At 38.8% G+C, this 13,906-nt stretch overlaps 1 protein-coding gene across 1 annotated transcript in view; it reads right to left on the bottom strand.

The window, feature by feature from the left end:
* Positions 1-13,906, bottom strand: part of cnksr2a (connector enhancer of kinase suppressor of Ras 2a) — a 172,868-nt gene that overhangs the window by 86,014 nt on the left and 72,948 nt on the right. The gene's annotated exons all lie outside the window — the stretch shown is intronic.

The raw sequence follows: 13,906 nt of genomic DNA, 5'->3' as shown, positions 1-13,906 counted from the left end.
ATACAAAGTCTTCCTGCTACACAGAATGCCCAGGTTTTAAACAGAACCTAAGAACCCTTAATTATTTCATGAACCTGTGAAGAACACCTTTGAATATATGAATTAATCAACTCCTTTATTATTAAATCAATCATAATTTTTATTCATGAGACGTAGAACTGAGCGGTCAAGGTTTCAAGCAGAACCCGTTTAGGAAGCTAAGCACTCGTAATTATCCAAACAACCCTCTGAGAATCATTTTATGAATAAATGTAAATTTATTGTGTAGTAAATTTATACTCTAAGTGCACGGTACAAACTCTGAAATATTGCTCTTTATTTTATACTTAACACCTAGAACCTGTCAGGAGTCTAACATTTAGGTTCTCGGTACTTGGTACACTTTTATCTCCAGATATTTTTTAAATAAATTTCATAGTGTGGTCCAGACATGAGCACAACTCATTAATAATAATAAACTTCTCACAGATTTACAGATATAATTTTAGCCATTTCTGTGTAAAACAATGTTATTACCAACATAAGTGACATAATGCTTGATGTTTGTCATGTTTGCGTCCATGAATAAGTGTTTGAAATGGTTTGAAAGGCCCTGTATAGACATATGGCAAGCTGTTTGATACACAGAATATTGCACAGAACACTAAAATACCCAAGATATTTCCTCTGGTCTCTGAGGTTAAGGTTAGATTTATGTATAGACTCAGATGGTTTTAGCTACAGTAATGCATGGTTTAGATACAAAACCAACAAATGATCATATTGAAAGAGTCTGTGTCTGCATGTAGGAGTTCATGTGTATGTGAGGTTAAAGTATGCTTTTTTTTTTTTGTAAAAATAAACAAAGTGAATTTTAAACCCTTTAGGGAGGAAAGCCTCACAGTATTAGCATCGTGACTTGAACAAGTAATGCAAGTAATGCATCAGGGTGCTATTATTTAGTGCCATGTTTTGTTTGTTTGTTTGTTTTTTGCAAGATTTTAATGGCCAGTGAATGATTGAGGAACATGAATGTACTTGAAATTCAATTAACAAAAGTGTGCATTTTTAAAAAGTCTCCACCCATCTCAAAGCTTGAGCTGACATGAACAGTCCCTGAGCTTTAGCTTGTCTAAACTTGATAATAATTTAAAGCCTCAATTTTATAACAATAGCACATATTTGTTCAGTATGGGAACAGTGTAATATGTATACGCTACTCTAACTGAGGATATGGTGCAGCTACATTGCACTAAATCTAGCTAACTATTGTAGTTAGGCCGCCATCTTCGACGAGCTCGCAATGTTATCAAGTTAACTTCATCATAATGAAGTTAAAATTACATTCAGCAGCAATCAAACACAATGTCTGCTCTTGTTAGTCATGTAGTCTATCAGGAAGCTAAACATTTTCTGAATAACAAGACAGAAAATTAAATAAGGCGTTAGCTCAATAGGAAAACAAGTTTGCCTTTCTTTCATGCTTAGCTAGTTAGTTAATTAGTGTAGAAAGAAAGGTGGATGTTTGGAGAAACTTGACATTATTCCACAATGTAAAAAAAAATAAGACATGTCTAGGGTATTTACAGTGGTGCTTGAAAGTTTGTGAACCCTTTAGAATTTTCTATATTTCTGCATAAATATGGCCTAAAAGATCATCAGATTTTCACACAAGTCCTAAAAGTACCGTAGATAAAGAGAACCCAGTTAAACAAATGAGACAAAAATATTATACTTAGTCATTTATTTATTGAGGAAAATGATCCAATATTACATATCTGTGAGTGGCAAAAGTATGTGAACCTCTAGGATTAGCAGTTAATTTGAAGGTGAAATTAGAGTCAGGTGTTTTCAATCAATGGGATGACAATCAGGTGTGAGTGGGTACCCTGTTTTATTTAAAGAACAGGGATCTATCAAAGTCTGATCTTCACAACACATGTTTGTGGAAGTGCATCATGGCATGAACAAAGGAGATTTCTGAGGACCTCAGAAAAGCGTTGTTGATGCTCATCAGGCTGGAAAAGGTTACAAAACCATCTCGAAAGAGTTTGGACTCCACCAAGCCACAGCCAGACAGATTGTGTACAAATGGAGGAAATTCAAGACCATTGTTACCCTCCCCAGGAGTGGTCGACTAACAAAGATCACTCCAAGAGCAAGGCGTGTAATAGTCGGCGAGGTCACAAAGGACCCCAGGGTAACTTCTAAGCAACTGAAGGCCTCTCTCACATTGGCTAATGTTAATGTTCATGAGTCCACCATCAGGAGAACACTGAACAACAATGGTGTGCATGGCAGGGTTGCAAGGAGAAAGCCACTGCTCTCCAAAAAGAACATTGTTGCTCATCTGCAGTTTGCTAAAGATCACGTGGACAAGCCAGAGGGCTATTGGAAAAAAGTTTTGTGGATGGATGAGACCAAAATAGAACTTTTTGGTTGAAATGAGAAGCATTATGTTTGGAGAAAGGAAAACACTGCATTCCAGCATAAGAACCTTATCCCATCTGTGAAACATGGTGGTGGTAGTATCATGGTTTGGGCCTGTTTTGCTGCATCTGGGCCAGGACGGCTTGCCATCATTGATGGAACAATGAATTTTGAATTATACCAGTGAATTCTAAAGGAACATGTCAGGACATCTGTCCATGAACTGAATCTCAAGAGAAGGTGGGTCATGCAGCAAGACAACAACCCTAAGCACACAAGTCGCTCTACCAAAGAATGGCTAAAGAAGAATAAAGTTAATGTTTTGGAATGGCCAAGTCAAAGTCCTGACCTTAATCCAATCGAAATGTTGTGGAAGGACCTGAAGTGAGCAGTTCATGTGAGGAAACCCACCAACATCTCAGAGTTGAAGCTGTTCTGTCCGGACAAATGGGCTAAAATTCCTCCAAGCCGGTGTGCAGGACTGATCAACAGTTACCGCAAACGTTTAGTTGCAGTTATTGCTGCACAAGGGGGTCACACCAGATACTGAAAGCAAAGGTTTACATACTTTTGCCACTCACGGATATGTAATATTGGATAATTTTCCTCAATAAATAAATGATCAAGTATAATATTTTTGTCTCATTTGTTTAACTGGGTTCTCTTTATCTATTTTTAGGACTTGTGTGAAAATCTGATGATGTTTTAGGTCATATTTATGCAGAAATATAGAAAATTCTAAAGGGCTCACAAACTTTCAAGCACCACTGTAGATGGCATGACAATGGTGATTGATAATTTATTAGAATGTTTAACAATTGAAATTAATATTGAAAAAAGTAGAAATGTATTAATTAGCTGTATATATAGAGCGCTAGCATAGAGGCATTTAAGGACTGGGTAGAAAAGACATTTACAGTAGATAATAAAAAAAGTTATCTTCATTTGTGGGGATACAAATATTGATCTGTTGAACCCTAATAAGCACAGTATGACTGAGGAATTTATTAATACCATGTACAGTATAAGGGACATTCCATCGAATGGGTGCCATTTGCTTGTTGTACCACTCCCAAATTAAACTTAATTTGTTATATCTTTTCAACACTGATTATAATAACACACATATTTACCGTAACTATTCAAAATGTATATTGGTCAACCTCAGGCTACATTATTTATTTTTTTACAAGGTTTGGAAGTCAAAGATGGCTGCATACTCTTTATATCAGTAACAGGACTGAAAGCAACAGGACTGAGTTTTTAGCCTAGGATTAGCTAATACATGGAATTAAGCCACATGGCATCATCGCTAATAGCATGACTACACTTAGCACATTCTAGTGATTTACCAAAAATCTGCATTTTTAAAATAAACAAATATCATCTAAGAAATAATTTAAGTAACAGGACAGTATGTTGACATTGATCTTATCAGTCAAATGCCGCTTTTCCACTACAAACGCGGCTGAGCCGTGCCGTGCTGAGTCGAGCTGAGTCGAGCTGAGCGGGGCTATTGAAGTTGCATTTCGACTACAACCGCGCTGAACCGTGCTGGCTGGAAGTGGGTGGACACATTGGGTGGAGTTAGCGAAAGTGGGTGGACGTCACGTGATGTCGTTAAGCAGCGCAAACAGTGACATCAGTGACAGTGGCGGAACAAGTCAGAGCCGGGCCGGGGGCGGGGCAAATGACCGGGCATTTTATTAAAGCTTATCATAATATCATTTTAGGCTACAAAATGTCCGCAACTGCGGTGTTTACCAATTTCAACACTACCGGGTGCAACTATGTTATTTAGTACATCAAGTCCTTCAAACGAACATGTAACTCAGAAACAAAAAACATTAGGATACTGTACATGGCTCATAATAAAACATCAATAGCCTATACTGCGCACATTATTTGAAGGGCATACGAATGAGCGCTCAGAGGTTGCAACGGTGACAGGAAGAGTCAGAAATAAAAGGAGGGCGGTGCAAACCTCACTGAATGCACTGTGCTTACCAATTTCAACACTACGGGGTGCAACTATGTTATTTTGTACATTAAGTCCTTCAAACGAACATGTAACTCAGAAACAAAAAAACATTAGGCGACATACTGTACATGGCTCATAATAAAACATCAATAGCCTACTGCGCGCATTATTTGAAGGGCATACGACGAGCCTTGCGCTCCGCGAACTCGTCCACGATGCTCTGTATCTCACTGATTCAGTGATCTTTTAAGCGGTAGTCTCACGACCCGGATAGTAAACAATAAACATGGAGGACATGGAGTCGTTAGTGTTGCTGGTCTTGGTGCTGTGGCTTGTTGTCACCGACAACGCCAACAGATACTGGCAAGAGCGTATAGATGAGGCAAGGCGCATAAGGCTTCAGAAATTCTCGTAATTCGTAATTATTCTTCTTCCGGGTTTGCGGTGTTTACAGATCCCAGCGCGCTCGAGGGGCGTGTGTGGGCATGTGAGGACACTCCTCCTCACCAATCAGTGCACAGGGGAGTGTCTGCTCACGCCTCCAGCCTCACTCGGCACGGCTTGGCTCGCTTCAGCCCCACTCCAAAACGGTGCGAGTTTTAGGGGCTAAGCAGGGCTGAAACGAGCTGAGTCGTGCTGGTTTTTGGTAGTCGAAACGCGAGCCGTGTCGGGCTGAAGTGAGCTGAAGCGAGCTGAAGTGAGCTGAAAAAGGGTAGTGGAAAAGGGCCAAAAGTAAAAAAAAAAATCATCAAATATACAGAAAAGTAAATGAGAGAACTAACTTTTGGTCTTCCCATGGCCTTCAGAAGACACAACTGATGTAACTCCCTGTTGAGCATGTGATTTATGGAATGTTCCAAATTTGTCAGATGGGGTAATATGTTTGGGTAACAGGACTGAGTGAAAACCCAGGGACACGACTAAAATGTGTATTTTAACTAAGATATTGCGGATTTCTTGTGAAAAAAAAATTAAACCATGGATAGGATATGGAGTCACTCAACAGTGCAAAAGAAATATTGTTTCTGAAGGATTTTAATCATAATATTTCATAGTTAAGTATAAAGTTAGAGTGCGGGGACAGGTACTGTAACACATGCTACTTTTCAGTGTTTTAGGTAGTTTTTATTAATCCTTACAATTATATATATTAAATTTGAAATCAGATCAATGTGCAGGACATTCTGCGTAATAAGGAAATGTATTTTAAAGTACATTTTATGTGCATTTATACATATAATTTTCTAGGGACGGAAATGGCACCGATTCGGTGGAATGGCTCATGAGTCTTCACCCAAAAATGACCAGACCCACCAGAATTACTGACCATAGAGAATATATTTACCAATGACATAGATAATAACATTATAAGTGGAATATTAATCAATGATATCAGTGATCATCTACCAGTTTTTACAATTTATGACTGTAATTGCAAGAGAAATGTGACAGACCATAAACTTAAGTACAGAAGAGTTAGGACAGAGGAAGCAATGTTTGCATTAAATAATGATTTATTACTGCAAGACTGGGAATCAGTTTATACAGAGAATAGCATTGATAGAGCATATGATAACTTTTAAATATATTTAAATTATTATATGATAAGAATTGTCCACTGAAGCAATATAGTACAAAACAAAACTATAATGACTAACATACATATATATATATATATATATATATATATATATATATATATATATATATATATATATATATATATATACACACACAGAGTCTACCTGTAATGTGCAATTTTTCCGAGCCTCTCAATAAGGCAATATTTCTATACTTTTTCATGGTAGATAATGTAAATAGCCCTCTGTATTTAATCTTTTGTTTGTCTAATTTTTATTTCAGTTTTATTTGTTATCTGTATGACATTTTCTTGCTACTGTAACATGTGAATTTCCCTGATGTGGGATGAATAAAGTGAATCTAATCTAATCTAATCTAACCTTGGATTACTAAGGGATTACAAAATGCCTGTAAGAAGAAAAATACTCTATACAGAAAATTTATTAAATTAATAGATAATGGCAAAAATAATCTCATCTCATTATCTCTAGCCGCTTTATCCTGTTCTACAGGGTCACAGGCAAGCTGGAGCCTATCCCAGCTGACTACGGGCGAAAGGCGGGGTACACCCTGGACAAGTCGCCAGGTCATCACAGGGCTGACACATAGACACAGATAACCACTCACACTCACATTCACACCTACGGTCAATTTAGAGTCACCAGTTAACCTAACCTGCATGTCTTTGGACTGTGGGGGAAACTGGAGCACCCGGAGGAAACCCACGCGGACACGGGGAGAACATGCAAACTCCACACAGAAAGGCCCTCGCCGGCCACGGGGCTCGAACCCAGGACCTTCTTGCTGTGGCGACAGCGCTAACCACTACACCACCATACTGCCCGGAAATTATTGATATAGTTAATAAATGTAGTAATAAAATGTCCACAGATTGTAATGATATTGATATGAAACTAGTGAAAACTATTATTGGGGGGGATTTCTAAATCATTAACATACATCTGTAACTTGTCATTTCAAACGAGTACATTTCCAAGCAATATGAAAATAGCAAAAGTAATTCCATTGTATAAATCTGGGGACAAACATAACTTCACAAATTACAGACCTGTTTCTTTACTTCCTCAATTCTCCAAAATTCTTGAAAAAACTATTCAATAACAGATTAGATAAATTCATTGAAAAATACAAACTACTCAGTGATAGTCAATATGGATTTAGAGCAAATAGATCAACAGAGATGGCACGAATGGAATCAATTGAAGAAATCAGTAACTCTATAGATGATAAAAATATGTCGCTGGGATATTTATTGATCTCCAAAAAGCTTTTGATACTATTAATCATGATATATTAATTAATAAGATGGAACAATATGGGATAAGGGGAGTTGTATTGGATAAGAAGTTATGTGAGCAAGAGGACACAATTTGTGAAGTTGGGTGACTCTGTGTCATCTCGTTCGAACATTGCTTGTGGTGTCCCCCAGGGGTCAGTATTGGGTCCTAAACTGTTCAGCCTTTATATAAATGATATGTGCAATGTATCTAAGATATTTAAGATGGTATTATTTGCAGATGACACGAATATGTTTTGTTCTGGAACAAATTTACATGAGTTAGAAAACAATCACTTCAGAATTGTACAGGTTAAAAAGTTGGTTTGATCGAAATAAATTATCATTAAATCTGTCTAAAACAAAAATCATGTTATTTAATAATTATAAAATAAATAAGGCAATAAACGTACAGGTAGATGGTGTTGACATTGAAAGAGTTTCTAATAATAAATTTCTTGGGGCAATAATAGATGATAGAATTACTTGGAAATCACATATAAAATACATACTAATTAAACTATCAAGAAGCATATCTGTTTTGAGTAAAGCTAAGCACATCCTGGACTATAATTCACTACGCATTCTTTACCGTTCCCTGGTTTTACTGTACTTAAATTACTGCTCAGTGGTGTGGGGAAATATGTATAAATGTTCACTTCATACAATAACTATATTTCAAAAAAGAGGTATAAGAATAATTCATAGTGCTGGTTACCGAGATTATACTAATTCATTATTCTTAAATTCAAAATGTTTAAAATTCAGGGATATTATAGAATATAAAACTGCTTTAAAGTACAAAGTAAGGAATTATAAAGTACCAAGGAATATCCAAACAATGTTCTCAGATAGAGAGGGGGGCTATAATTTTAGGGGGAAATTGAAATTTAAAACTCGCAGTGCTAGGACAACGTTAAAAATGTTCAGTATCTCTATTTGTGGAGTAAAGCTATGGAACAGTTTGAATGTGGAGCTCATGAAATGTACAACTATAAACCAGTTCAAAAAAAGGTATAAGGAACAGATCTTTATGAGGTATAGGGAGGAGGAATTACAATAACATTCTATTGATAATATAAGTGTGTGTATGGGTACGTACAGATATATATTTATATCATAATGAGTACATAATGAGTACATAATTTATATCATAATGAGTATATATATATATATATATATCATAATGAGTATATATATATATATATATATATATATATATATATATATATATATATATATATATATGTGGGTGGGTGTATATATGCATATATATATATATATATATATATATATATATATATATATATATATATATATGCATAATTATATGATATTATGGGTGTCTGTGTACGTATGGATATGTGTATAGTTATATGTATGTGCATATGTGTATATGTATGTACTGTATATATGTATTGTATGTGTGTATATATGTATAACAAGTATTTGTGTATATATATGATTTGATTTGGTCTATATTATACCATTTTGGTATGTCTTGGTATGTTGGTATGTTTTTTTTTGTTTGTTGCTTTTGTTTTCTTTTATGTATATTTTTATTATGGTGGAAAGTGACGTTTGATTAGCGGTGATATAGAGGGTTAGGATTTGATAAGTTATTTACTTCTTCCTAGTCCTTTCCAAACATTATTATGTTATTGCCTTGTGGCTACGCTATTCTGTTTGTTCATTACGATGTTTTGATTATTGCATTTATGTATTTATTTTTTCTTTACTGTTTGGAATCAATCAATCAATCAATCAATCAATCAATCAATCAATCAATCAACAACAATGGTGTGCATGGCAGGGTTGCAAGGAGAAAGCCACTGCTCTCCAAAAAGAACATTGCTGCTCGTCTGCAGTTTGCTAAAGATCACGTGGACAAGCCAGAAGGCTATTGAAAAAATTTTTGTGGATGGATGAGACCAAAATAGAACTTTTTGGTTTAAATGAGAAGCGTTATGTTTGGAGAAAGGAAAACACTGCATTCCAGCATAAGAACCTTATCCCATCTGTGAAACATGGTGATGGTAGTATCATGGTTTGGGCCTGTTTTGCTGCATCTGGGCCAGGACGGCTTGCCATCATTGATGGAACAATGAATTTTGAATTATACCAGTGAAATCTAAAGGAAAATGTCAGGACATCTGTCCATGAACTGAATCTCAAGAGAAGGTGGGTCATGCAGCAAGACAACGACCCTAAGCACACAAGTCGTTCTACCAAAGAATGGTTAAAGAAGAATAAAGTTATTTCTGAATTCTGGCCTTGGAACACAAAACACTCTGTGAGCTAGGCATTCTACCTAGGCAAGACCCAGGGGCCTGCACAACAGCAGACTCCCCTACCATCACTGTCTGTCATAGGAGGCGGCGCAAGTGGTGCGAGAGATGTCGCAAACACGGCAGTCGTGCGGGTATCAGCACCAGGCTAAAGGCTAACCCACAGGTCTGTGTGGGTTAGCCTGCTATCAAACGTCCGCTCACTGAAAAACAAAATGGATTATCTGAGACTGGATTTAACCATCCAACGCAAGGTGAGAGACTGCAGTGTTATCATCCTTCCTGAAACATGGCTTAATTACATTGTTCCTGATAGTGCCGTACACATGGATGGGCTAACAACATTCCATGCAGACAGGAGCTATGCTGTGGTGCGAGAGATGTCGCAAACATCTGGTAAATCTCAAGGAGGAGGTGTGTGTATCTACATTAACAACAACTGGTGCACAAACGTTGAAAGGGTCTCAAGCCACTGCTCTGAGGATATAGAATTTCTGTCTTTAAAATGCTGACTATTCTACCTGTCGAGGGAATTCACAGCCATTAGCATCACAGCTGTTTACATCCCACCCAGTGTGAACACAAAAGACACATTGTCCACACTGTATCAGTCTGTTACCTCTATGCAAAATATTAACCTAGACTGTGTTTACATAATTGCAGGAGATTTTAATCAGGCCAACATGAAGACAGTCCTACCACATTATTACCAACATGTAGACTTTGCTACTTGGGGTGTAAACACTCTTGGCTGGGTCTACACAAACATCAAGCAGGAATTCAGGGCTGTCCCCCACCCCCACCTTGGAAACTCGGACCATTTATCCATTATGTTAATTCCGTAACCGTATGTGAGGCAGATAAGAACATGGTCAGAGAATGCTGCTTCAGCTCTACAGGATCGCTTTGACTGCACAGACTGGACTGTTTTCAGGGAGGCTGCCACTGTCAATCAACACACCAACTTAAAAGAATATGCTGAGTCTGTGATGGGCTTCATATCAAAGTGTGTGGAAGATGTGACTGCTATCAAGACCATCACCACACGTGCCAATGAAAAACCTTGGCTCACAGGAGAGATGTGCGCACTTCTGAGAGCACGAAATGCTGCTTTCAAGTCTGGGGACAAAGGCACTCTTAGATCTGCAAGAGCCAATCTGAACTGGGGTGTGAGAGCAGCAAAGCGTGCCTATGGACGGAAAATCCAGAGACACTTCACTGACTCTAAAAACTCTAGGCACCTGTGGCAAGGCATTCAGTCCATCACAGACTACAGGTCTCCACCACCACCACCTTGCGACGACAACACTGAATTCCTCAATACACTTAACATCTACTTCAGCCGGTTTGAAGAAAACAATAGCACAACACCAACAAAAGCCCCTCCCAGTCTGGATGATGAAATACTTTGTCTCGACCCAGCCGACGTTCAGAGGGCCCTACTCAGGGTGAATCCACGGAAGCTGCAGGTCCTGACAACATACCAGGGCGTGTGTTCAGGGAATGTGCTGACCAACTGATGCATATCCTCACAGACATCTACATATAACACCTCCCTGAGCCAAGCCATCATACCTCAGTGCTTCAAAGCCACCACTCAGTGCAAGCCAATTACACCACTGCCAAAGAAGTCACCAGCATCAACACTCAATGACTACAGACCTATAGCACTCACCCCCATCATGATGAAGTGCTTTGAAAGGCTGGTTAAAGATCACATAACATCTAGACTCCCTGCTGCACTTGACCCACTCCAGTTTGCATACCGCCCCAATCGCTCCACTGATGATGCCATAGCGACTGCACTTCACATTAGCCTGGACCATCTGGAGAACAAGAACAGCTATGTGTGGATGCTCTTCATCGACTTCAGCTCCACCTTCAACACAGTCATTCCCCAACACCCAGTAAGGAAACTTGGCCCACTTCGCATCAACACCACACTGTATAATTGGTTACTGGACTTCCTCACAGACAGACCCCAGACAGTACGAGTCGGAAAAAACTCCTTTGAGACCATCATGAATACTGGAGTCCCCCAGGCCTGTGTTCTGAGCCCTCTGTTGTTCACCCTGATGACCCACGACTGTTGTGCCAAGTACAACACGAACCACATCATCAAGTTTGCAGATGACACAACAGTGGTGGGCCTCATCAGCAATGATGACAACTCAGACTACAGAGAGGAGGTAAACCAACTCATTGCCTGGTGTGATGACAACAATCTACAACTGAACATCAACAAAACAAAGGAGATCACAGTTGACTTCAGAAGGAAGCATTCATCTCACACCCCACTCACCATCCATGGCAGCGCTGTGGAGTCTGTGAAAAGCACCAAGTTCCTGGGGGTGCGCATCATGGACAACCTAGTATGGACTGCTAACACCACCTCCCTTGTCAAGAGGGCACAGCAACGCCTATTGAGGTATTTCACCTGACGTCACAGGGTCACGTGACGCCCCGGTGTCCGCCATTTTGAACGTCAAGCTACATACTAACGCTGCAGACAGAGAGGGAGAACTGGCTTGAAAAAAAACGTGTTACAGACACCTAGAATAGATTAATTTGTCAGTAAGCACTCTATAAATAACCATGGTGTTTGCTTGTTGTGCTGTGGGCTGCCACAACAGACAGGGACAGCGTGCAGGACGCTCCTTTTACCGGTTTCTAGTGATGGGAATTTCGTCTCTTTTTCGGGAGCCAGCTCTTTTGGCTCTTCTTACTATAAGGAGCCGGCTCTTTTGGCTCCCAAACGGCTCCTGAGATTTTATTTTTGATTTAATTGCTGCAATTAACTAGTTAATTAATTACATTATTTATATTTTATCAATAGGATGTTTTCCATTTTATTTTTTAGTTTTTGTAGCCATTGTAAAGCTTTGTAAAGTATAGCAGTGTAACAATGTTCTAGCTATAGAAATAAAACTTACCAATTAATAAATTATTTTCTCACAAACATAATGCAAAACTGTGTTATATTACCAATATAAAATACACAGCTGATTTTCCCCTCCTCAGGTGCCTCACAGACCCCTCTCCCCTGCGCTCCACAGCTTTAAGCATTACACCAATTTTCGTATTTTCGCAGCTGTGAATGACATCAACCAAAAAAAGTAGGCGTACACCATGCTACTTTTTTTCCTTTGAATGGTAATAGACAACACAAAGACGCAATCGGACAGCAACTTTTTTTGTGAAAGTCTCTCTCTCTCTGAGGCACCTAAGGACAAAAAAAAAAATTCGGCTCCCCAACTCGGCTCCCACCGAAGAGCCGGCTCCCGTCGTTCACTTCAAAGAGCCGGCTCTTTGAACTGGATCGTTCGCAACTGACACATCACTACCGGTTTCCTACTGACCCAGACAAGAGAGATTACAGCTGTGAAAAGACAGGATTGGGAGCCAACAGAATACTCCAGACTTTGCAGTGATCATTTCATTTCAGGTTAGTTTATCAGTTAACGCAATTTTGATAAAATATATAGCAAAAAGTAAATGGGTCAGTGTTTGTTAACCCATCTGAGCAGTGAAACAAGGCAGTGTTAATTTGTCTAGGGTTACATGTAGCAGACATCAGACATAAAACGCAATAACAGAGGCTAGAAAGAAACGGGACACAGAAATAAACAGGGAAATTAAGTAAAAAGAAAGAAAGAAAGAAAGAAAGAAAGAAAGAAAGAAAGAAAGAAAGAAAGAAAGAAAGAAAGAGAAAAAAAAGAAAAAAAAAGAGCGCGGATCTCCAAACACATGAGAAGCCTATCTTACGCACATATCACGCGGACTCCACACACGCATCGCGTCTGAAGTCATAACTCATCAGGGGAAATCGTGTCCGCATTGGCATGTTCAAAAAACAACCTCACGTCAACAATGATACCACACGCAAGAAAAAAAAAAACAGTCAGGCTACTCAACAACCAACAAGGAAGCAGCAGTCGTTGTCATGTAAACACAACACTTCGGATATGCAAATGCTTCCCGTTACACACGATTGCTATGTCAATAAACATCATGTTGCCAATATTTTAGAGACCCCCCAACATTTCCCAAATCATGTTTTCAAAGGATCTCATGTCTGTTTCAGGGGATCTCGGATCCCCCGAGTAACAAGACAGTGTTGTGAACATAGCCTACCTTGTACCGTTTCAAACTGCTGGGGTCATCCTTCATCAAATTGTTGACTTCTGTCGACAACCTTGGCTCCATACCAAGGCTGGGTACAGTGTTTGTGATAAAAGACAGATCCAATTTAACACGAATCACAGCTTACTTTCTTGTTAAAATGTGCAAAGGTCTCCACCATCTCATACTGCCTTGCACTGAAGGACTTAAGCGCGCCGTCCAAAATGG

Source organism: Neoarius graeffei, chromosome 19, assembly GCF_027579695.1.
Source record: "Neoarius graeffei isolate fNeoGra1 chromosome 19, fNeoGra1.pri, whole genome shotgun sequence".
Lineage (NCBI taxonomy): Eukaryota > Metazoa > Chordata > Actinopteri > Siluriformes > Ariidae > Neoarius > Neoarius graeffei.
This window is presented reverse-complemented; position numbering and strand designations above follow the sequence as displayed.